The sequence below is a fragment of the Pyrgilauda ruficollis genome, unplaced genomic scaffold, assembly GCF_017590135.1.
Source record: "Pyrgilauda ruficollis isolate IOZ18807 unplaced genomic scaffold, ASM1759013v1 scaffold104, whole genome shotgun sequence".
In the NCBI taxonomy this organism is placed as follows: domain Eukaryota; kingdom Metazoa; phylum Chordata; class Aves; order Passeriformes; family Passeridae; genus Pyrgilauda; species Pyrgilauda ruficollis.
The window spans coordinates 1,207,315-1,232,183 of NW_024508545.1; the positions used below are offsets into that span (position 1 = coordinate 1,207,315).

At 41.5% G+C, this 24,869-nt stretch overlaps 1 protein-coding gene across 2 annotated transcripts in view; it reads left to right on the forward strand.

Moving 5' to 3' along the window:
- SETBP1 (SET binding protein 1) overlaps nt 1-24,869 on the forward strand; it is a 267,152-nt gene that overhangs the window by 158,442 nt on the left and 83,841 nt on the right. The gene's annotated exons all lie outside the window — the stretch shown is intronic.

Genomic DNA, 24,869 nt, shown 5'->3' on the forward strand with positions numbered 1-24,869 from the left:
GAATTTTATTTCACCACTAAATGATTGGGCTCATACTCAGAAAGTTAATGTTTATTATAAGCATGTGAGGAGATAAACCTTTTTTGTGTTACTGATGACGAGAGCTTGAATGCCATAAGAACTGTCCTTCATTCACTCAGGAAAGCTTCCTAGATACTAATACAGAGCAAATGAGCTGTTGCTTTTTAACTCCTGAGGTTTATTAAACATTAGATCATAGGAACTGTTACACCAAAGTCTTATAATTGTCTTATTACACATTTCCAATTACTGACTGTAGACAACACCAGATGCTTCAAAGGAGCATGCAAGAAAACACATAGTAGACAATAATAATAAACACAATTTGATCATAAGAAAAATAGCTTTTATCCACTGTCTGTGCTCAGTGTTTGACTTATACCCTGAGACACGACAGTTTATATTTTATTATACATACATATTTTAAAATGACAGCAGTTTTCAAAAGAAAGGACTGGAATTTGGGAGGTCTGAATGAGATTTCAGCATTATCCCCTCACAGCTGACACAAACCAAATGATGCCATCATTTGATGTCAAATGTGTCATCATTTTCATAATTTCCAAGAGCACCTCCATTTCCACAGCTAAATACCACTGGAGACCTTAACACTTACGAGGTTCCTGAGATCAAGGAACTCAAACTGTTACAAAAGGGCAAGGGAAGGTTAAATGAAAAATCAGATTTGTATCTTAAATAGGAGCAATTATTAAAAGAAGTGAGAGAAGTTAAACCAGTGCAAGGGAACACAATGTGCTGTTGTCTTTTTTGGATTGTGTACTCCAGGCACTTGGCAGTGCTTGTGTGTGAACTGATGGGTGTGCAATCAATTTGGCTGTTTTCCCCATGCAGTCCCTTCGGTGCAAACCCTCCACTTATTTGCATGGATCCTTCAGAGAGATGTGCACTAAAAACAGAAAGACAAAAATTCCCCAGGCAGCCACTTCAGATCATACTATTCTCTGTTATTATTTTAAAAAGAGGAACACAAAAGTACAAACAGAAGGTCCTTGTTCTGTTCATCTTCCTGCAGATGACTCAAGAAGCTCCTTTTGTCCTTCCTTTGCAAAGAGTGAGTTAGGAAATGAATGACATCTGAAGGCAAGAGCTGGGTTGTTCACCCCAGATTTCATCTGAAGGTCACCTTGCAATTCTCTGTGGTTCAGAGATGTTTTTATTATTCCTCTTTTAACCTTAGGGGCTTTTTTTTATTTTTATTTTTTTCTTTCATCTCCCCCGTCCCCACCTCCCCACCACTTAAGCTGAATGACAAGTTATGAAACTTTGTGGTTTTCTTGTTCTTAATGTGAGTATTGAAAAATGATAATCTGCCGAGCGCATGTGACGGAGCGCTCCCTCCTCCCGCTCCCAGCTCCCTTCCCGTCAGCTGCTGTGGCTCTTCATCGTGTTTAACCGCTCCCAGCTTTCAGAATACATTGGTTTCCGTTCTCAGACCTTCTTTGTCTCCTCTTGCAGCTGTTTGTTTCGCAGTGTGGTCAGTGTTTGTGGGGTAGATCAAATCCCACTTCTAAACTCTCGTCTCCTCTCCTCGCCCTGCGTGCTCTGCAGAGCTCACGGAGCTGCCGGGGGTTCTCTGCTCACACAGGGAGGTGCCAGCAGGGAGAAGGGAAACCATTAATTAAGGGTGAGTGGAGCAAACTGCAGAGTGGCAGCAGGCTCTGGTGCCACACCAGTCAGAGGGCAGGAGATTCAAACTGAGCCTTGAAGATCCTGTGGCGTGTATTTGGGGAGGTGGTGGATAAATGGTGTGACAAGATCAAAAGCACTCATTCGAAATGGGAAGACACAGAGCAAGGCTTCAAGCCACTCTGTTTGGTTTGGGGGTCCTCTTGCCTGACTTAAATGAGCAGGAGTCCAGTTTGAGGGAGGAAAACAGTCTTTTCATAAAGCCTGTAGTGTCAGACTTCTGCTATGAATCAGAACTCAGGTACCACATGTGAGGGGATGCCCACAATCTTCTGTAGTGGTACACCAGAAAGGTAATATTTGTCTGTATATCACAGAATCATTTAGGTTGGAAAAAAACCCCAAGATCATTGAGTCCAAGCTTCAAATCCTATTCTGGGCAAGGAACTGCAAGTTCAAAATACAAATAAACTTCTATGAAGTAACATTATGCATGACAATAGTCAAAGCTGATCAAAAACAAGTTTGAGAGCCTAGACGAAGCACAAAGTGTAGGCAAGGCTTAATTTAGAGTTTCCCAGATTAGATTTCTTCCCACTCCTGCATAGTGTGTGCACCTAGAGAAAGGACACAGCACAGCAGCTGCCAGAGTAGTATCAAATAGAAAATGCTTCTGCGCCAGCGTGCCTTGAATGTAGTTTTCCTTGGAATATTCCACTGTAAATCCACCAACTCCTACAGAATACACTGGTGGAGACTTAAATATCTGTTTCCTATACACATTAGTTTCTGCATGAAACACAAGTGACTTTATAGGTTTCTTTTTTCTTCCTTTCCTGTGGAAACTCCTGAGTGGAAGTGGGCCTTGTGCACTGCATGTCAGGTGAGAAATGTGCTCATAGTCCTCTTTTGAAATTGCAGTTACTAAACATCCCATAGAATTATTTATATATTTAATCTGAAGTATTGCTGGAGTGTTCTTCCATTTTAAGGACCGTTTCTAAATGGTGTCTAGCAGTTTACACTCCAAGACAGGAAATTTATATATGGAACAAAGCAGTAAGTGCTTCTTGTAGTTTATAAGGTGCTACACATTCTAATAAAAATAGAAGAGAAATGCTAAATATTCGTTATACTATTACAACCCTCATGGTTAATAGCAAAAGGCACCAAAATTATTTCATTCAGTAGTGTTTTGGATTTATGCCTGCAGTCTATTGTTTCAACAATGTCAAAAGCTGTGTAGCAGCTCTGGTTCATCTGCAGTAGTAACTCAATATTATAAATCTTTACAGGAAAGAAAGAAATATAAGTGCATACATGCTCATTTCAGGCCCTTGTAGGATTAAAAAAATTAAATAAATAAAGGAAGAAAGAAAATAGAAGTTAAGAGGGGGAATAACACCATAGGTATTTATAAAATACTGCCTCTCTTGCCAGGCCTTGGTCTATAGTTTCCACTTTCAGGCAGTACTGCTCCCTTCTGAATGTTTTATATTCTATATGATCTACAATAAAGAGTTATGCCATCAAAAAACATGACAATATGCATGCCAAGAGTGCAGGTACTCCCATTAGAATAAGTGTGACAGCAAAGGATGTGAAATATGGGCATCTGACAAACTGGTTAAACCCCTTGAATATTCCTCAAACAAAGAGAAAACAAAGCACCCTCCCCCACTCCTAAATAAAACTAAAATCTCTATCAGTAGTCCTGGGAGATAAAGTCTTATCCTAAAAACAGCTCCCACTGTAACCCAGTCCATGAATCACAGCACTTAAGCCTGAAGAGTCACATTCCATGTTGACACAGACCTTCAGTAGTCCCATTAAATGTAATGGGGTTGCACAAGATGTAAATCACTGTAAAATATGAACCCTGATCTAATTTCTTTCTCTGAGATTAATTACTTCAAAGCCATTGTTTCTTATTTCCTCCTCCTCTAAAAACATATAGCAACAGAATTTTTGAGGGGAAATTATTTTAACCATCAGTATTCTTGAAAGAAAAGCTGCTGTTGGCTCTCTGGTGCACTTTGAAATTTTACTTTAAAACACAGGAAGAGATTTTTTTTGTTTGAGACTTTGTGTCAGCTGTGGGGTTTATTGGACAACATACTCGTGGCTGGGATTACTTTGGCAGTGAACTAAACAGGCAAGTACAATTTATGTGTCCATATATTGGAGCATAATGGGAAATAATGTATGTGTTGTGGTGAAGACCTAGTGGTCCGTTGCATTATTTCCATGGTAATTAAGAGGCAAATGACCCTTCAGATGACAAAATTGAATTATGCTTGTGAATATTTAGTAGGGACCATTGTACCTATTGCAAGAGGGTGACTTGAATGGCCTGAAAGGTCTCTCCAAATGTAATATTTATGACTTGGTGAGTGGTAGATTTCAAGCCACTACCAAAAAAGGATAACACCAATAGTTGGAACAACCTGTACACGTCTCCGTATGACAAATAGAAATTAAATACAGTAAATCTACTTCTCTTTGCCTTCTCATCTACTTCATCTACTGTTCCTAGGGAGACATCCTTGTACCCAGTACCAAACATCAAAAAAAGAAAACAAACAAACAAATGAACTAATGAAACTTCAGATCTTGACCATCTCACTTGTGCATTGCAATGAGTAACATTCTGCCTTGTGCAAAGGAGATTTTTTCCAACCACATTACACTCTGACAGAGCATATCTTTTTTAAACAAATCACAAAGGGGTTTTGTAACACCACATAAAGGGTTAACTACAAAGTGTTTATAAAGTGTGTTTAAAGGTATTATGGTAGGGTTTTTCCCATACAGAATGTTTCCCTAGGCCACCACTTGAAGGCATTCAATGTTGGACCATCACGTTTTTCCTTATTGAGACCCTCAATAAATGACCACATGGAAACTGAGGCAGGCACATGATATTATGGGGGGTCAGATGCCCCTGTGCTACTCAAAAAACTCTAAACATCCTTAGAACTGTTTAAAACAATTCCCAAAATAGTTCATCTATAACAGAGGTCGATAATCAGAATATGGGTGGTGATGGCTTGCAGATTTCATCAGTATGTATTTGGGATGACTTGCATAACTGATTCATGGCCTCATCACCCATGATTAATGTGCTATAAAGTTACAGGAATTAGAACCTCTCTCTTGGTGAAGCTGAGGCCTTGCAGAAAAGAGCAGTATGTGAGCATGTAATTAAAGCCTGTGCCATTAATCTGTTTGCAGAAATGGACTGAGTTGAGACCACACTCACAAACTCAAGTTATGAGACCTTTCAGGTTCTTGTCTTTGCTATATGTAATGTTTTTTTATGACAGACTTTTAAGTAATTTATTATATATACTTATTATAATGTTCTCTAAACAGTGTGATTACTTAAAAGTTCACATGCATAAAAATTTGGGGGAATAATGATAGGTAAAGCACAGTTCCTCCTGCATGCTGGTTTTCTCTTCTTACATAAGTGATACTACTTCAGCTACTTTTATAATGTTATTGCCCTATCCTCTAGTCTTTGGATTCAAGGGGTTAAAGCATTTAATTCAGTTAATTGTGTGTATCTCTGTTGTATTCAGTCTGAAAAGACCTGGACTAAACCTGATCCCTGTTGTGGTGGGCACTGTGAGGGACAGTCTTCCTCCTCAGAGCTTATAGGCTAAAGCAAAAACAGAGGTACGCAGCAAGAGAGGGGAAGGATTATTATTTCTGTTCTTTCTGGACAGAAACTCACAGAGTTTGGGGCAACATTCGGCAAAGTTTTATCTTTGGAGAACAGATTTTATCCTTGTAGCCCAGCTATAGTCCATGGACATCCAGAGCTCAAATTAGATTTGACATTAGCCTAATCATCATCATAAGTCTCTTTTTCTCTCTTACCAACCACTGAAATGCCTCTGGATGACCATTGACTGTGTTCCTGGATCAGGCATCTTGACTAGGGAGTGAGCCCTGCTCCTGTTAAGTCCATTTCTAAATGCCTATGTGGGACATGATCTCTTCTGGCATTTTGGCTGGTAACAATAATGTTCCCTGCTCAAAGTCAAAGAGGGTACAAGAGAATAAGAGGAAACAAAGGGTTTTCTAAATACCTATCCAGTGTCTTAATCACAAAATCTTCTTTCCTTTGAATAAGCTTTTCCTTATCCTTTGGGCTTGATTTTCCAGTAGGTTAAATAAGCTCCTTTATCAATACTTAAACAGGGTTTGCCAGTAGTAGATCCACTCTGGCAGAGAGCAACAGTTCTCTTATTTTTAATGGAAATTCCTTCATTTTCCCTTGTCAGGGAGGGTGATAGCTAACATGCAACTGTTTTAAACTTTTAAGCATTTAAAGTATTGCAAGCACATGAGAGTAGGTGGGGAGGGGACAATGGCAGTGAGAAGAAAGCTGCACGCTGGCTCACAGTCAAGAGCCCCTTCTCTGATTTCAGATAGATCCAGAGGACTGCCCTACCATAGCTGGAAGAAAGGCTAATCCCTAGGATCATTATATTCACAATCCTGCCTTGTGATCTTTATAAATCTCCCTCTGAACACAGAGGATGAGAATCCTAGTGGGATTGTCAAAACGCTTTTTTGTATGAATGCTGGGTTCAAAAGGAAAAAGAGCACTGTGAAGTGCCCATGAAGAAGCAAGCATCTGAAGGTTTGCCTTATGAAAGATTAATTTGCATCCTACAGTTTTGGTTTTGTTTTGGTTTTTATTTTTTTCCCCTCGCAAAATCTGTTTTAATGGTTCATGCTTTAAATGCACACTGTTTAATTATTTATGCATCTTGAGCAGTATTCTCTGTGTTTGGAACTTTTGCCGTGGCACTAACCTTTTATTTCACACCACTGAAAGCTCATGCTGCACTGTGTACAAAACAGCCTCTAAAGATCCCCTGGAGAATGCATACAGCAAGTGTGTAAGGATTGTTTAAGCGTGTGTGTGAGGTGGGTTATTTGCTTGATTGCTCTCACTGGTGAGCCAGGGAGTGTGGCAAACCCAGCAGCATCCCTGAAAAGTGGTTTCAGACCCCAGAGTTAAATTTTACCCTGTGATAGTTTTTAATGATACCTTCAAACAAACCATCTTCAGATGGTTTGCCAGTGCGCATGTCCCAAAAAATTATCTATGGATAGCAGTGATTTTAAAAGCACTTGAGGTTAAATAAGAGACCAAGGAGAGAAGAATCACATGGATGTCCCATCCCTGGAAGTGTTCAAAGCCAGGCTGGATAGAGCTCTGACCAACCTGGTCTAGTGGAAGTTTCCTCTGCCCATGACAGGGAAATAGATGAGCTTTAAGGTCCCTTCCTACCCAAAGCAGTCTGTGATTCTGTTAATCTTTGATTCTTGCTCCAGGTTTCCTCCATATATAATATCCTGGAGTAATGTGTCTACATTCCTAATGCAAGGAAGTTCAGGAATGAGACTCTGATAAGCACTTAGCTCTTCCTGAGACTGTAAATGTGAACTCATGCACACACTGAAGTGCAACTCAGCACAGTTACTGAAAATCACCCTTGCTCAGCATTCTTAGTTTTGGCCATTCTGACGAAGAGAGATTTCTCAAACCTGTGTCAGAGCAGCCCCGTTTCCACTATATACAGTAAAATTCTGCAATGGGAATGAAATAAAATTCTCTGGGAACACTGTTGAAACATGGGAGGGAAGAATGGGAAAGATGTAGACAGATAACCTTTATGTGTCTCTTCCTATTATTGCACAATTGCTCTCTGTGGCGCTTTATCTTTTATTCTCTAATAATTTTTCTAGTCTTAACTGTTCAAAAAGTGGGTTTCCTCTTGCATTTGTGGGCTGCCCTATAACTTAATACATCTTGCTGTCAGCAGGTTCTAATATTAAGTGTGAACTTCCTTTCATTTTATCCCTTTTCTCCTATTTGCGTTGAGAAGAGTTAGCCTTCTCTTTAGATGTTGATATCACAGACCTGGGTCTGAGAAAAAGGATTTTTCTCAGCCTTTTGGCATTCAGTGGGCTCTGTTTTACTATGGAGATTGCACTGATGTTATTGATTGCACTTGCACTTGAATGTAAAGATTAGCTTAAAGAACGATAGATGCCTTCAGAGTTGAGTCTTGGCCTCCTGGGGAGGGAAAATTTCTAGATCAAGCCAAAATTGACTTTATCTGAGAGTGTATTGCAATCAGACATTGTCCCTTTTCCATCTGCAAAGCAATCTGCAGAATCTGGGCAAGTTTTCTCCAAGGGAGATGTCACGGCCTATTGCGAAATAACTCTTCGTTTTCCAAAACACTTTTGCAGCTCAATCTTTTCCCATACATGGAGTCTCCTCTCTACAGCACACAGCAGTAATGATACCCATGCTGTATATAGTGTTTGTGGAAGATTTTGAAGGTTTTTCTTGCTTTCTTTCTTTCTTTCTTTTTTCTTTTTTTTTTTTTTTAAACTTCTTTTACAAGAAAATGGGATCAGGCACTTTGAAAGCCCTGGTGTTTATTCCGGGAGAAATCCATCCAAGACAAGTGAACCGTCAACACCTACTTCTCAATAAACAACTGTCAGGGTTTTGAGTAAATGAGGGCTGTGTGTGTGGGTGTGTATGTCTGTTGGTTATTTAATTGCTCCATGAGTCTCCCTGTATCCCTAGTAACCTTCGTGTTTTTATTTGAGTTACACCAAAGCTCAGCAGTGATATTCCCCAAACCATTGCTGCTCCTGAGACAGGATTGTTAGAAAGCAGCCTGGCTTTGTTTGCCACTCGTGTTACTCTAGTGTGGGCAGAAAATTCAGACAGGCACCTCTGACCCTTCCTGTGTGCTGCAGAAAGGATTCTGTACTGCTCTGATGCCTCTGAGGCTCCCTCAGCAACACCTGTGTTAAGCCTTGCTCTCCTGAATGGGCCACACTTTAAATCCTTACTATCAGGTTAAATCGGTTGGAAGTGAAAAAATTTAGCTCCTTTCTTCAGCTCACTAACAAAAAAAAAGGCACTGTTGCATTAGCTCTTGCTGTTTGCCCAACAAACAGGCTGGTGTAGCACACACTTCAGGTGAACTCTGCATCTCGCCTACTGCTCACCTAACCTGCCAGAGGGAGAGAGATCCTCATCTGTGTCCTGAGGTTGCTGCCCTAACAGGACTGGAAATCAGATCACTGGAGCTTAAACTAGGTGACCTGCCCCCCTTACCTCATGGGAAATGTGTTCTTTTGTTTTTTTAGCAGTTGGACAGGGTCTTCAGGGGAGGTGGTGAGCTAAGATTGTCAAAATTTAATAGGTTTCATCCAAAGTTTTGTTCTTTTAATGTTTTCCAGTCTGTTTTCCTGTGAGGGAATTGTGCAGATATCCTCACTTCAGCAGGACCTCTGCTAGAGTGGGAAAACACACTTTCTGAAATATCTTCTTTACTAAAATCATTACTTATGTAATGCCATTATTTTGGACAGTGCCAAATTTATGGTTCAGTATTGCCGAATAACTGAGGAAAACTGTCCCTGGACTCATCAAAGACCAGGGAATGCTGGAGTCAGAAGAAGATACAAGAAGACAAAAATTATCTCCAAAATCCTAAATCAGTTAGGCCATGTTGACTGTCACAGTCGTGGCAAAATTTTCCTGAATTTTCCAAAATTTTCCTGGCAAAATAGAAAGAAGTGAGAAAATGACAAATTGGTGATGGAAAGAAAGAAGAGGGCATGTTGGTCCTCTAAAGGATGCCTAAGCAGGGCCCAAGACTTGGTCCAGCATCAGTGTGGTCAAAATCCACTGACTACATGTGTGGGGAGGCTCCTGCTTCCCATGCCCAGACATCTGACATCAGGCACTGTGCTCTTCCTAGAACTTTTCATAGTGAAAAGTTGGTTTTTTTCCCCCAAAAGTCTGGAGAAGAGGGACTAAGAGTCAAAAATATGTCTACAGCAGACAATACCTCAAACCACATTTAATCTCAGCGGGGGAAAGCCTTACTAAACTCACAGCCCTCATCTGCACTTGTCTTAGAGGGCTGAGTAATGAGCTGCTCATTAAAGGTGTGGTGATAGGATGAGGCCTCTCTGGAAGCACCACAAATAGGTCAGAGATGTTCTTGTGGGAAATGACCCACAGAAGAAGCAGAATTGAAGGGTGCCCAGAGCCACAGGGTGCTGCTGCTCTGTGGGCAGCAGGGAGCTCTTTGAGTTGCATTCTTCCTGTGGTCAGCTGCTCTAGCCTGTGGTTAACAGAATATCCTTAACTCAAGATTTTACTGATGAGTAAACCTCAAAACACCGAGCAAAGGTTTGAACAAGAAGACAGAAGTGTGGTCATCTGAACTAGCTTGAATCCTGGTAACAGATTTGTTCTGTGTCCAAATGCATGTTTATACAATGTGGCATTTTCAGAGGGACTACACGGAAATGTGACATCCTGCAAAAAAAAAAAAAAGACTGGGTTTAAATTCAATTGTGTGCATAACTTTGTTCTTTGGATTAGTTTTTACAATACTTCCTTGTCAAGTAGCAGTGAGAAAAGGCACAGAGACTGAGCTGTATCCAGTATTATCTCTGCTCTTCCCTGCTTTGTCTCAAGAAAAGAAAACCAGAAGACCAATTAATGTTAATTATGAATTGATGGTGAGGAATAAAAAATTCTCTGCTTCAAGTAGGAGGGATGACATTAGACAAACCCATAATAAACCACCATTTTAATCAAAATGCATTTTCAAAAAACTTCAGGGATCTCTAGGCCAAAAAAAAAAACAAAAAAAAAAAAAGAATTGAAAACTTCAATAAACAGGTTGGGTCTCAGTACATTTTATTGTTCAAAAAATGCTTCCTAAACACTTTTTTAAGGGTGTAGTTCAGCAGATTTGAGCCTGCAAAGAGCAGCAGGAAAGGGATTAAAAGTCTATTACAAGACACTGAGGTCAGTTAGGCTATCTGCACACTACCTCCCATTGGATGCCCAGTTTGGGTGCCTAAATTAGCTTCTCAGGTGACCTAGATAGCCAGCAGGGTGAGTTAGCATGCCTAACGTCCTCTCTGGAGGCCTCATCGGCCACAGAGGGAAGCCAATCTCCTGGAGCAGGTGTTGGTGACAGTTTGGTGGCAGAGCCACACTCAGAATTCTCTGCTCCAACTGATGAGCTGCAGCAAGCTTTTCTACAGATGGGGCTGGAGGGCCAATTTTAAGAAGCATTTTAAGAAGTGCCATTCCAAACCTGACCACAGTTAAGCATCATTCCATGCCTGACCAAACTACACCGTGGCAACAAACTCTGTCATGGGGAGGAAACTTAGATTTGAACATCAAACTGAATTTATTATTTTTCCTCCAACTCTAAGATTCACTTTCTGTGGTTCCTGAGTTAAAACTCTCTTTCTGGAGGAAAGGAGCCCCAAAAGCATGAAGTCTTTGCTTTAATTGCAGCCTTTCCTCTATCTTGCTTGAAGCAATGCCCTGCTGAGCTGAAGCCTCTGTGTGAAGTGACCCCTTCTTTTCAGACATGGGGATGCACAACAAGTCTGCAAGGGAAGAAAACCTAATTATGTTGCACATGTTCTAATTTAAGTTGCTGCACATTGCTGGGACTTTGAGCATAAGAAACACAAGGTCACTTTTTGCCTGCCACAGTATCTTCTGCTTGGTGAGAAGATGATACACCAGATAGCTTTTTCTGGTGTAATTACCTGAAGGGTGGGTGACTAGGGGTCTTCCCCAGGCATCATTCTGCGAGACTAAAAACCATTCTTTAAAATTAGATGCCCACCAACTCGCTCATTCACATGCACACACCGCAGCAGGTAGAGAGCTGCAGGTATGCTGCAACAGCAGGTGCATGGATAATCCATTTCATTATCTCCACAAAGCTAAAAGTCTTTAGAAAGAACACTCTCGTGGGTTTGCAGCACAGAAATCATAGTCCTGTAGGTATGAGACTTCCTGGAATCCCAGCTGACAGGCCGTGAAAAGGTGCTGCTGTGCTGAAACACAGATCCATGCTATTCCTCCTCTGGCAAACAGGGATTCCAGCTGTGCCTGTAATAGGCTCTTTAGATGGCACGTTCAGACTCATACAGCAAGGTATCAGTTTGTTTGCACTCCAGCCAGATACTCATTTATTCAAAGTCATGTTCATCTAGATTGTAGAATGCCTTGGAAATGTGAACTTGTGGCCTTGGTCATGGGAATCTTCATGGTCATCAGCAAAAATGAGTGTGAGGAATACTCACTAAATTCTCTCTTTTGCACTCGTCAAGGAATATGAAATACCTAGGGCAAATCACTGAGCCTTAGTATTTCCATCTGTAGTGGGATAATGACTGCTGCTTCTTTCATGAAGTGCCTTGAGATTTATTTAAGATTGACTTTAGATACTAACTAGGTATTTTTGCTTGGTGTGAACGATGCTGATTTGTAATAAATTTTAGTTTCTTGTTTTCTCATTGGTTTGTAGTCCTCTGCTCCACATGAACATATTAGAACACTGATTTTACTAACTGAAGTAATATTTTTACAAAATGTAGTTCCATGGTTCTGTATAGAGAATGGCATTCAAATCAGTAGGGAAAAAAAAAAATATGTTCTGGATATATTTAGTAGTAGATGTCACCAGATGAGAATATAGATGATAAGGAAACTAGAACCTTAATTTTTAATTATCTGCTGCTGCAGTCCATCTACCTGAGTGTCTTCCAGTCAATTTTTTTGTCATACCTCCTGTACCAATACATAGCACAACACTGCCTTGTCTTTAACTATTCCTTTCGTCAGTAAATGCAAAATATGTTACATGGGGGGGAAAGGAGTGGCAGGAAGCTCTATTTCACTTCTCTCTTCATCTCTGGAGATATTATACATGCAAAAAAGCTGACACCCTCAATTATGCCTTACCTATTCCAGAAATAAAAAAAAAAAAAAGAGAGGGGGGGAAATTTACTGTATTAAATCTCATGACCTCTAGTCAGGGAAAAAGAGAATTCTCAGATATCCATAACAAGCTGAGCAGTCTGCAGCAGCAGAAATTACAAGTGCTGCACACTGAACTAAATTCTCTGGCACTTTAAAGTGCACATTTCCAGCTTTGCCCTTTCCACAGTATTCCACAGGGGCCACCCATAGCAACTGCTGATAAGGTCGTGTGCAGGATGGGTGATGAATCTGCCCTGATTTCACAAGGCTGTTGTGTCTGGTACCAGAAAATAGATATCTGTGTATCCTTGAGAGAAATCCTTAAAGGGGGATTACACAGAACTGTGTGTATTGTCTAGTGGAAAACAAAACAACGGGGGAAAAACACAGAGGAAAAAAAATGATAACTACTGAGTATTAAGTAAATACTCAGAATAAAACAGATTTTTTTTTCCTAAGGATCTTTAAAGCAGTCACTGAGTAGTTTTTGCAATAGTGACTTCAACATATGCATCCCTTTTGTACAGTGGTTTGGGATTTAGCTTTTGCTCTTTTTTCTCCCTGCACACCCGAAAAATTTCCCCAAAACACCCTTCAGAACACCAACTGTGACATTTGGATTGAGGCAGAGGTCTCCAACTGTTCAGAGCTCTGAATTTGGGCTCATGTTTTGAGACTATGATGCAGCACACAGAAGAGCAGAGAAATTTAAACCAGAAAAGACCAAATCAATATGTTCTTTTCTCTTTAAAAAAAAGAAAAAGAGAAAAAAATGTAGCCAATGTCTAAAACTGACTCCAGGGTTCTTCATATCCAGCATGTTTTGGTTTTGTAGTGTTTTAGAGACATCTTTGAAGCTTGAATCCAGATCAGGTGATCCTTAGTGCCTCCTTTTAAAGCTCAGAGCCAAATCTCAGCTATTTGGTGAGGACCGAGTCAGTCTGGAGGAATATTTCACACAGATTTTCCTCTCAAAAGTCCATGCTCAGGTAGGTTAGAGGGATGGCAACAGAAATCACAGTAATTTTCCCTGTGCCAGGTTGGTAGCCTGAGAGTGTTGAACTGGTGGATTTTGGCACCTCTCGTTATTGCAGGATGAAGTGTGGTACAACACTGCCCATCTTTTTTTCCAAAGGGAACCACATCTCACTGGCTTTGCCAAGACAGAAAGGCCCTTCCTAGTAAATCAATTCTGTTTTACCCGTGGGACACAGTGCTTTACAGCAGCAGGGGATATGGCAAGTGAAATGAGTCGTTTAAAAATGTGAAATATTCTTTTTGGTCCAAGGATGAGGAGAAATTGTTGGGATGAATCCAGAACTGAGGTATGTCTAGGGATGGAAATGGTTCCAGGGGAGGAAGAAGAGACTCTGAACAGTGAGATTTATAGTGCTGGGATATAGACTCCCAGAAGAAGGGGCTGAAGACACATTGCTGGAATTGCTTAACACCACGTTGGACAAAACACTGGAGGATTTAGAGAGGTTATATAGTCACAGATTTTTAAGACTAGAAAGAACCACTTAGTCAAACCTCCTGCATGACTCATACCAGGGGATTTGCCTAAATGTATTCCTGTTCCAAGTCCAATAGCTGTCAGAAAAACACCCAGCCTAGTTTTAAAAGAAACTCCCAGGTCTAGAGACCCCGGTGATTCCTGTGATAAGGCACTCTCATCATTATTTACACACCCTCTTAAAGTGTGAGCCATGTTTGTCATGTCAGTTTTCCTAACATTTGTGTCTCTGCTAAACTAAGGACCTTCTGTGGCCCTGCTGTCCCCACGTATTTTTATTCCCTTTGACGTGTATCTCAGATGCTTATAACACCAGATTCACCTCTGCTTTAGCCAGTCTCCCTCTCTCCTTGGCCAACTCTTGGAAACACATACATTCTGCCAACTCTTCCATTTCCAATCCTTTAAAATAAGTGCATTTTGAAAAGAAAGAGGCATAGCTTCCCTCCCTTAGCAATGGGCAAGTGCACTTTGATATCTAAAATGTGTCCTGCTGCTTGTGATTTACCCCATTTGCCAAGCTCCTTGGGTAGGAGACTGTACCTTCAGTGCCAGTATTTTTATAGACTTACTCAACTCAAGCACGCAGTCAGCATTTAAGAGGAAGCAATAGCAGGGCTGGGAATAGTTTTGCTTCATCAACATGTATAGAGAAAAGAAATGTGGTTAAGTGAGTTACTAGAACAAAGGCAATTAAAAGGGCAATGCTCTGAGGTGCTGGTGGAACCACACCATGGCTCAGTCTGGTCTGATGCCAGTCCCAGGTGGACTGTGTGAATAGAAATCATGCATTTATGCACAGGTTCAGGCTGCAAGGGTTTCTCCAGAGCAGATTCTCAGTATGGGGCAGGCCACTTCACACCTAGATGCTCTCCTGATGCCAGTTCTGTTCTGGATGCTAATCCCAGGCCTGAATTTATATTAAAACACTACATATTCAGCCTCATGGGTGTGAGACTCAGGGCTCCATTTTACACCTGATTTGTTGGGTGAGAAACTAGAGAAGTTTTGGAGGTCATTTAAGCATTAAGCTGTGCTCAGGGTGTTTTGCAATCTTCCTTTCTAAATCACAGAGCTCCCTGCCCTTTCTTTTTCTGGTCTGTGCTGCTGTGGATTTATGTGTAGAAGACAAATCTAAACTTGGTCAGAGCCTTAAAGTGATGGTGTTGTACCTTAATAAAACTGTATTTAGCCTGGTGATACTGTGAAAAATCTTGAAAAATATCTTGAAAGTATAAAAGCAAAGGACAATTAAATCTTGGGATCAGCTCCCAGATGGATTTGCACTGGAGATTCACACTTAATAAAATACAGAAAATTGCATTTTATTTTGGTACATAAATACTCGTAGTGGGGGACTGTGGCGTTTAGAGGGAGAATCACTCCACCAGAAAACTCACTTCAGCAAAATGATGCAGTCCAGTTGAGCCCTTTTTATGATCTGAGGAATGACTGTTTTTATAGCACACTAAATAAAACCTGCTATTTGAGCTGGAGGTTTATTAGTAAAGGTGATTTTGTCATAGTTGGGGAGGGAGGGGAGGAAGAGATGAGGGATGAACATCAAAGCTAAGACAGGTGTAATTCAGGAAAAGCACAGCAATGTCCCAAAAATGCAGTACCTGTCATCATCACATCACCTAGCACCACCAGAGAGAAATTTTTATGCCACCATTTTGTTGTTTTTCTTGCTCCAGTACATTGCTACAATCCTGGTTAAATTTCCCCTGCTGGGAATGACTTGGCTATGGGTGTGGTGAGGAACCTCAAAAACATCTTTATGGAAGAGTTATCTTCAGGGAGCCAGATCCAGGGATGGTGAAATTGGTTCTTATAGGAGAGCAGTCAGATTTAGTTGATGATTTTTGCAACTGCCCAAAATCACCCCTTCTATGGTCTTGAAAGAGGACTTGCAGCTGAGCATTTTTATTCCCAAAGCACATGTCCATGCCCCAGGAGTCCCAGTGCACTGCTGGGCATCCTTGTCCAAAACTGTCTTCCATCATTCCTTGAAGATCCTATGGGTTTAAAATCCCCTGACTTAAAAAAAAAAAAAAAAAAATATTCCACAACTGTGTCACAGGGTCATCACCTCTAGTCCAGAAACAGAGGTGTCTGCCATGCTTTGGCCTCTTCAAGGTGTGCAAGGAAATTTCCCCAGACATCACTTCCTGGGTTTCTAGGGAAAAGGAGAGAGGGACCATTTTTATAAGGTAACAATGGTGAAAAGCAGTCATGTGTTATGGGGAAACTGGAGCATAAATCTCCTGAAGCCCCACTGATCCTGCTGCCTTTTGCAAACGGAATAGGTTCCACTTCAGGTCTGCTTGGACTGTTATAAGGCCTGCACTCAGTGTGCAAGGGAGGAGGAGAGGGTTCCTATTCCCTTCTGTCAGAAAGGTATGATTTCACTGGTGAAAACCAAGCAGAATCCCACTTTGCAGCCTGGTCTGAGACCAGCTTTTTGGGAGGGTCCAGAGCACATCCTGTCTCTGGACGTGTACACCCCACAGCACCCACCGGCTCTGCACAAAGTGCGGTGGCTCTTTGTGTGCCCAACAGAGCCAGAAATTCTCCACATATGACCTCTCCAGGCAGACTTTGCAAAGGGAAGGAACCTCCCACGTTTTGGTTCAGGTCACTGGAGTTCATCTTTTCACAGTGAATTTGCTGAAGGCACAAACGATGCTCTCACTGAATTCGTGGAACAGGACTCAGATCTTCATTCAGGGACGTCAGAAGACACTGTGTATTTGACCTGTCCTGCAAATTTTCAAAGGGTTTATAACCCAGCTGTTCCTGATAGATGTTCTGGCAGATTTCTGGACTTTTTGCCAATGCTGTTGCACATTTAATACTTCATGCTAGACCTTAGCTGCAATCAGGATGCTTTGAAAGAATTAATCTGGCGGTCAGTAACTGCTAAATGAAGTGCATGCTAAAAGAATGATGAGCTAACTGACTGCAGCTCACAGCTTTTATGAGCTTCCCCAAATGCCTGTTTTCAGGTGAATTCAGCATCTCCTTGACATTTAAGGACTCAATTTATAATCAAATTATTTAACTCTAGTGGAAAGAATCACTGGCCTCGATGGAAAAGCCATTTATATTTCTCCCATCCCTCAGGAAAAAAAAAAAAAAAAAAAAAAAAAGAGTATTCAAGGTAATGCTGCAATTCCTATATTAAATGAAGGATAAAAGAAACCTTTCAATGCAAATTAAGAACTGCAGGCTTTTAAAAATTATAGCAGAAATTTAAAGTGCACAGCTGTTCACATCCTTATTTCCACTTTAGCAATCCCAGACAGGCTGAGGGCAATGATGGTGAAGGGCCTTGAGGGGAAGACACATGGGGATCAGCTGAGGTCACTTGATGTGTTTGGCTGGAGGAGACACAGGTCAGACCCCAGTGCAGTTACAGCTTCCTCATAAAGAGAAGAGAAGGGACAGGCACTGATCTCTGCTCTGTGGTGACCACTGTCAGGACCTGAGGAAATGGCCTGAGGCTGAGTCAGGGGAGGATTAGGTTGGATATCAGGAAAGGTTCTTCACCCAGAGGGTGGTTGGGAACTGGAGCAGGCTCCCCAGGGAACAGGCACAGCACCAAACCTGACAGACCTCAAGAAGAGTTTCTCCAATGCTCTCAGGCACAGGGAGGGATTGTTGGGCTGTCCTGTGCCGGGGCAGGATTTTGACTCGATGTCCTTGTGGGTCCCTTCCAACTCACCCTATTCTGTCATTTTTGGATTCTGGGATTAACATCCTAGAAAACACCACAAGTCTTTCAGAGATTAGCACCCCTTACTGCTCCCATTTCTGCAGGTCCCAGTCTGTCTTGGGATCCTTCTGCTGTTTTATTTTGGCTGAGCCACTTTACACAGGAGCATTGCCCTCTACAGCTCGAAATTACAGAGGAAAGTGGAAGAGCAAGATGAGGTAGAAACTTGGACAAGCAACATCATAGTGACACACTGGTGAGAACAGGTTGAGCTCCACAGGATTAACCATTCCTGAAGGGACAGAAGTGTGTTTTATATATGAATAATAAAGCCTTAATATCACTCTTGCAGTTAAGTTAATTAGCAAGGGTTTTGAACAAATGAAAGCACTCAGCTCAGCAAAGGTGCCTTGCTCTGCAAGCCCTGGCTTTGTGGACGTGATGCCTGAAACACTTGCCTACAAATCCTTGCACTGGCTTGAGGCCAAACAAGGACAAACCAGGGTGATCTCAGCAGTTGAATGGGGAAAATTGTATGAGTCCAGTTGTATTCCATCTTAGCTGGTGCCCAATTGTTGTCTCCCAGCTGCCTAACCCGAGGTGGCAAACACTGTTATGGTTAAACACGATATTTAAACTGCATTGTTATGTCGGTGATGATGGGTTCTTTGTTGGAGATGACAGAAAAATCCCATTGTTTAGAGTTTTCCCAGACTCAGTGCTTAATACAATGCTCTGGAAAGCACAGGGTTGTTTAAACATTTGATAAAGAAAATATGTGCAGCAATGGGTCTATTCCACCAGTAAGGAGCAGATCAGCCTGCAGCACCAAATCCTACCTTTATAGATTCAACATCTTGCTGCAATTTGACAAAATAAAATCCTCAATCCCTCCATGTGGAAAATAGAAGTGTCTGCAAAGCAGCAGAAGACTGAAACAGTGTGCAAATTATTCACTTTAAAGCTGGTAGCAAAATGAATTTGGAATAACTTTGGAATTTCTGAATTATTTAGAAAATCAAGATGCTTTTACCAGGAACACAATTCACAACCATGTGAGCATCTTCATATTGTTCAGTAATATTTGCATTGATTTGTCTTTTCCTTGGAGAAGTGCTTTAGACAAGATATTCTCAAAACAATCATGATGCCAAAGCCTGAACTTCAGCTTCTCTGTATTGACACAATCACACAAACACACTCCACAGCCTGGGATGTTTTGTTTGGTGAATGGACACAAAGAGGTGTTGCTTGGCTTTTAATTAACCCACTCCCATCCCATGCTGTGTTGTGCTCTCATGGACATTTGCATTAATTCCTGTCTCTATTTGTATGTCAAATGAATGTTCAGGGGTTGGAACTAGATTATCTTTAAGGTCCCTTCTAACCCAAACCATTCTCTGACGCTGTGATCCACACTCCTATGAACGTGATGGTTGTCTGGGCTCTGTGCTCTTTGAGACCCAGGGAGTTGTAGAAGGAATAAACTCTGGGAGTGAAAAATTTGCAACAGTTCTCTGGAAAATTCCCTATTTTGGAACCACAGCAATTAATTTTATGTTACTGTTGCTGATGTGTTTTCTATTGTTGTATCACTTTTAATTAAAGCCCCTACTTCAGTTTTGAACTAGATTCAGTGGACTTCCTCAGAAGACTCTGTTTGTACTTTCAGCAAGTGTTGTTTTCTGGTTTGTAACCCTCATCCATTGCTAAAGTGACTGAGAACCTGAAGAAATTACTATGACCATTTCAGAGACTTGCAGTTATGAACTGACTTGACTTGATCACAGGCTCCTCACACCTCATGTCCATGACTGCTCAACCTGTAAGTCATCAGGAGAAAGTTATATTTGCCTGAGCCTGCTGTCTCCTCCACTTGGCATCATTTATTTACAGAGTAATTCTGCCCTAAGAAAGCTCAGTGCACTCACCAAAAGACATGAAATATCTCCAACCTGTAGCTCTGATTAGAGCCTGCAAGTGAGCAGTTTACAGGCATCCCATTGGGACACAAGGGGAAATGCTCAATTTTGAGCAAAAGTATGAGCTGAGCCAGGATTATTTATTTATGTGTTGGAGCTAGAAATCTCAGTTTTTTCTTTCTTTCAAAGGGTTGGGGTTTTTTTTTTTTTTTTTTTTGGGGGGGTTTTTTTGGTTTTTTTTTTTTTTTTTTTTGGTTTTTTGTTTTGTTTTGTTTTTTTTCCCCTCTAGTAACGTGTTCATGCATGTCTAGGAAGCAGAAACTAAAGAGAAAGCTTTTTCAAGGGGAACAAATAATTTGGAGATTCTCCAGTTTTTAGGAACTCAGGACAAGAACAGAGAATGATTTTTTCAGAATGCCAATTGCATTTTCAGTCAGTGACTTCAGATTTATTCATTCAGCCTGGAACATCTCAGGCTGACAGTTTGCTAGACACCAAAGTTCTGTTATAAGGATTGTCTGAAGTACTTTTGGGTATAAACCCAAGTTAGGCAGCTCTGAATTCAGGCCTGCCTTCCTTCTGAGCTGGCTGGGTACAAGGAAGGTCCACTCTGCATGAAGCATTTCTGCCACAGCAAAATGCTGTGCCTGAGCCAAAACCCTCCTCTGCATGGTTTGGAAACAGCACCTGGGCATCCCGCACCTTCCCAGCTCAGGAGGAAAAGCAGAGCAAGTGCCCCCATACAACACAGCTTCACCCCATGGATTTCCAATGAGATGCCAGCTGCCAGGTGGCAAAATTGACACCAAAAAGTGCTTACAAGTTCCTAGACCACACAGAGGTCTTATGTGTTGTTTTGATTTGTTGAGATTTGCTCTTGCTGGTGATGCAGGGGTGGCCCTGAGATAAAGGAAAGCACTTCCCAATACCCTGTTTAAATGACATTATGTGTTTAGGGAAGACTTTCCTCTTTTCTTTTTTCTTTTTCTTTTTTTTTTTTTTTTCAATTTTGTTTCCATCCCTGTGAAGATGATAACAAAAGATGGTATGTCCTCAGAGCACACTGATGTGTCACTGTGGATGCCAATCCCCACAGACGCTCCTGATGTTATTAATTTTTAAAACAAACTTGCTGATTGAGGTTCTGACTGCCTTTAAATTGTCTCTACAAGGAGACTGTGTACTAATTAACCCACAGAAACAATCAATGATGTACCTTTTTCAAGTTTCAGGGTGATTAGAATATGAAAATGAAGAGCACAATGGTGCAGATGTTTTAAAATCACAGCAGACAGCAATTAGTGACATGGGAACCAGCTGCTTATCTCTCCAGATAAAGCCTCTTAATAGGGAATTACACTTGAGGAGCCATTACACAGATGGATCTGCGAATGATTTAAAGAGGGGGCGTTGTAGTATTAACTTTGATTTGCAAGCCAGATTCTTGACAAGCTTTATGTGTGTTACCTCCTAAAAAAGGTGCATTTGGAGTAGGAGGGAACCATCCCTTTAAGCACTCAGATTTTTTTTTTTCAGGCATTGAGTTTTCTAAATGTATATTTTATCATAATTTTTCTTAAAGTTTTATTTTTTAAAATTTGGATTTTTTTTATAATCACTGTTATTATATTACCAGGCCATTGATTTTGTTGTCATCTCCCCCCAGTTTTTGCATTTGGATTGGAAGCAGCATGTGGGTTTAGATGGAAGCTCAGTCACAAGAACGAGTATGCAGACTGAAGCATCCTGAAAGAGTCCCTAGGGGATAGATTCTGCTGCTGGGTACCACTTGCAGAGTAGGGTGCTGCTCCTGAGACTGGTACAGCATCATCTCCTCAGCTGCAAGGGCTGCACACCAGAATAAAACTGTTTTGGGCACTAATCACGTCTGCAGGCACAGGGTTGCATAGGCCTGGAGGGACAGCATAAAACACACAGCATAAAACCTCTTATTGTCTGTGATCAGTGATCACCAGAGTATGGGATCTCTCCTGCTATCCAGGCCCACCACTGCCAGCACTGAGGCCTGAAACTCGCGAGTTTGTCATTCAAATCTTATTCTACTAATAAGAGGATTCTAATCTTATTCTACTAATAAGAGGATTGTAATATTATTCTTGTAGTCTAAGGTTTAGATGTGCTGGATGAGGTTGCTCAAGCCTTTTTGCAGTTACAAAAGCCATCATCTTCTTTTTGTGTATTTTGTTTTCTTTACAGGAAAGTTGGGATTATTTAACCTATTAAAAACATCCAGTAAACTATATAGGAAGAGAAATATCCACCAAGTATGCTGAGTTGTAGTAAAATTACATGAGTTAATTTACACTGCTACTTCCACAAAAGAAGAAGGAGCAGACTCTCAGTGCATAATAGTTGGCTGTGGAAGAAAATCCCATTTAATGAAAGAGCAAATGACAAACAGAGGCCAGCGCTGAAATTTGAAGCATTTTTAGGGTCTTATAAACCAAAAAGTAAATACAGATAAATCCTTCTGTTTTCATGAAAAAAAGCCCACTATTCTTGATGCTGGTCTCGGCTGGCTGCCATAGGAACTCTATTTGAGCCAACAGCCCCATGGAGCTGGAGTATATTACATACTTACTGACAAATAAAGAAAAGAATTAGGGTGAAAGGTATCAAGATATCGGTTTCTTAAGATTCCCTCACCTTCCTGACATGTCTGACACCTGACATCTCTGTCAGCTTAGCAGAGTCTTGGCTTAGCTGAGCTAGGTCTTATTGGCTTTTTGGGATGGTGCTCACACAGCAGGGAAAATTGCAGCCTAAGCGTTAGGACCAATGGGATCAAGCAGCAACCCAGATGAAAAAATAGGGAAAAAAATACACTTGGCCACACTACTTTCAACTGATTTAGTAGTGCTTTTAGGTAAACAGCCCCCACATATCCATTTCAGCCACTGAAACCCAACCTGCTGCAGCCAAATTGTCTCTAGTCACTGTGCTGCAGAGGAATTATTTTTGGGTGGTATGGATGTATCTGGCAAGGTAGAGCCAATAAGTGTTATGCTGGAAGAAGTTTCATGAGGAAACCCAGCGGACTGTAATGTGCTTGGGCAGATATATAGTTCTGACATCCTGCTTAGGAAATGGAGTCCCCTGATCCTGCAGACCGGTCATTTTTTGAAGGCCTGTTGAAATTGGAGTGCTTATCTGCTTGATTAAATGCCTCCAGAGCTGGCACCTTTGATGACATAGGCATATCTTCCTCATGAATTTTAAGATGGATGTGGTGGTGGCCTGTGCTGCTGGAGCAATGACAGGGCTGTCATTAGGGGTGTGCTGGGAGTTGCATCATCACTGTGTAATGTACAGGCCAAAGAAATGAGGCTGGAAGAGCCAAGCCATATATCAGCATTCATCACTGATCTATAGCTGGCCTCTCCATTCTGAGCCCTTATTAACTGCCTTAAAATACAGGTCAGAGATTATTGCTCCTTCTGGATCTCCATGTGTGTGATAGATATGGAGGGAATAGGATGTTGCCGGAGTGCGATGTTTCTGTCCCCTGCTGTAACGCTCCTTCTTATTTTTATCTTTTTTTCCCCTTTTCTCTTCCAAATAAAATGTTTCAGGTCATTTAGTTTCACAGCTCAGCACTTGGAAGTAACGTGGGTGTAAGAAGCTGGTTTGGCTGCAGCCAGCGGGCTGGGATCTGTTCAGGAGCCGCCTGGCCCTGCCTCAGTGTGGGTGCTGGGGCCCCAGAGAGGCCTCAGCCCAGCACTTCCAGGGCTTCTGCCCATCATGAGTTGTGGTACCTTGGGAAGATGAAGTTTTATGTGAGGCTGGAGTGAAGTTTTATCTCTCGCTGGGATATCACCAGGGGATGGCCTGCCCATCTCCTTGTGCCAGGACACACAGCCCCGTGGCTGGGCAGCAGGAGAAGCCCAAGTGGCCCAAGCAAAATGGATCTCAGGAGCTATGGGATCAGTTTAAAAAAATTAAAATAAAACAAGCCGCAAAACTGCAGTGCTGGTGCTGCTGGTTTCCCCTCCCTGGACCCATCCCAAGATACGGATGTGGATGGGCCCCCTTTTCTGAAGGAGGGCATCAGTGTGGGTTGTGTCCTCTGTGTGCTGCAGGGCTCATGTATGGGAGGCCACTGTGAGGAAGAGGAGGAGAAGGATTCATTCCCCAAGGGCTGTTTATGCTTTCAGCTCTTTTCTCAGGCTGAGGAAACCGGGTGTCACTCACCCACGACATCTGCTGCTCCACCACAGCTGCATGCTTTCGTTCTCTCACTCCACAATTCCTGGAAATCTCTGTTTTCCCTGAGCATGGCTGGTCCATGTGTGTGACAGCTGAACTAGCCACAGGATTTAAGACTCCCTGACTGCTGCTCAGACAATGGACCGGAGCAACTTCATCATTATTGCCTATTCCAGAAAAGCCACATGTCTATATTTATATGGGTATGAAAGATAGCACAGCATCAATTTGTCAATAATGTGCATGTTTAGTGGCCACTAAATAATGTGCCATGGGCTTGGGGTTGTCTTTTCAAACTTCTCTGAAGTTGCTCAGAACTAGGGATGCCTAATTTTCCCAACTCAGAGCCCTCTTATTCCCTTTTGCCTGCTTACCCCAAAATTTGTGTTGCAAAAACCCCAAAGGGAGATCTAATGGGCTGCTGATAGAAACTTAATTGTAACAGGGTGTTTGTAGGAACACAGGACACACAGTGTTTATTACCTACTTTTCTTTCCTTGGTTCTGTTTTTATTTTCAGTCTCATCATTTATTTGACATTCACAACAGTGTCGGTAGTTTGTACAAAAGCAGTTGTACAGTCAGACCCAGAGCTTTACAAAATAAAGCTGCAAAATAAAAAAAAAAACCAAACCCAAAGCAGATCAACCAAAGAAAGTAAAAAACAAATAGATAGATACTTTTGCTTTAAAAGGAAAAAGTTACAGCTGAAGTAAACAAATTTTTTTTAGCTGGAGGCCCACCAAGAGAAAAACAGTAGAGTTTCTTTTGCTCTGTACAAGTCTTCAGCATAATTCTGCCCTTGCTGTAACCTCTGCGGCTTGAAGAGCTCCTGTCAGAGTAGAAATCATGTTGAAAATATCTCTCACCAACATTGCAAATAGCAGAGTTTTAAAATGGAAAGGGAGTAATGCAAATCTTGAACCTGCCAAGTGTGCCTCACACACTTGACGCT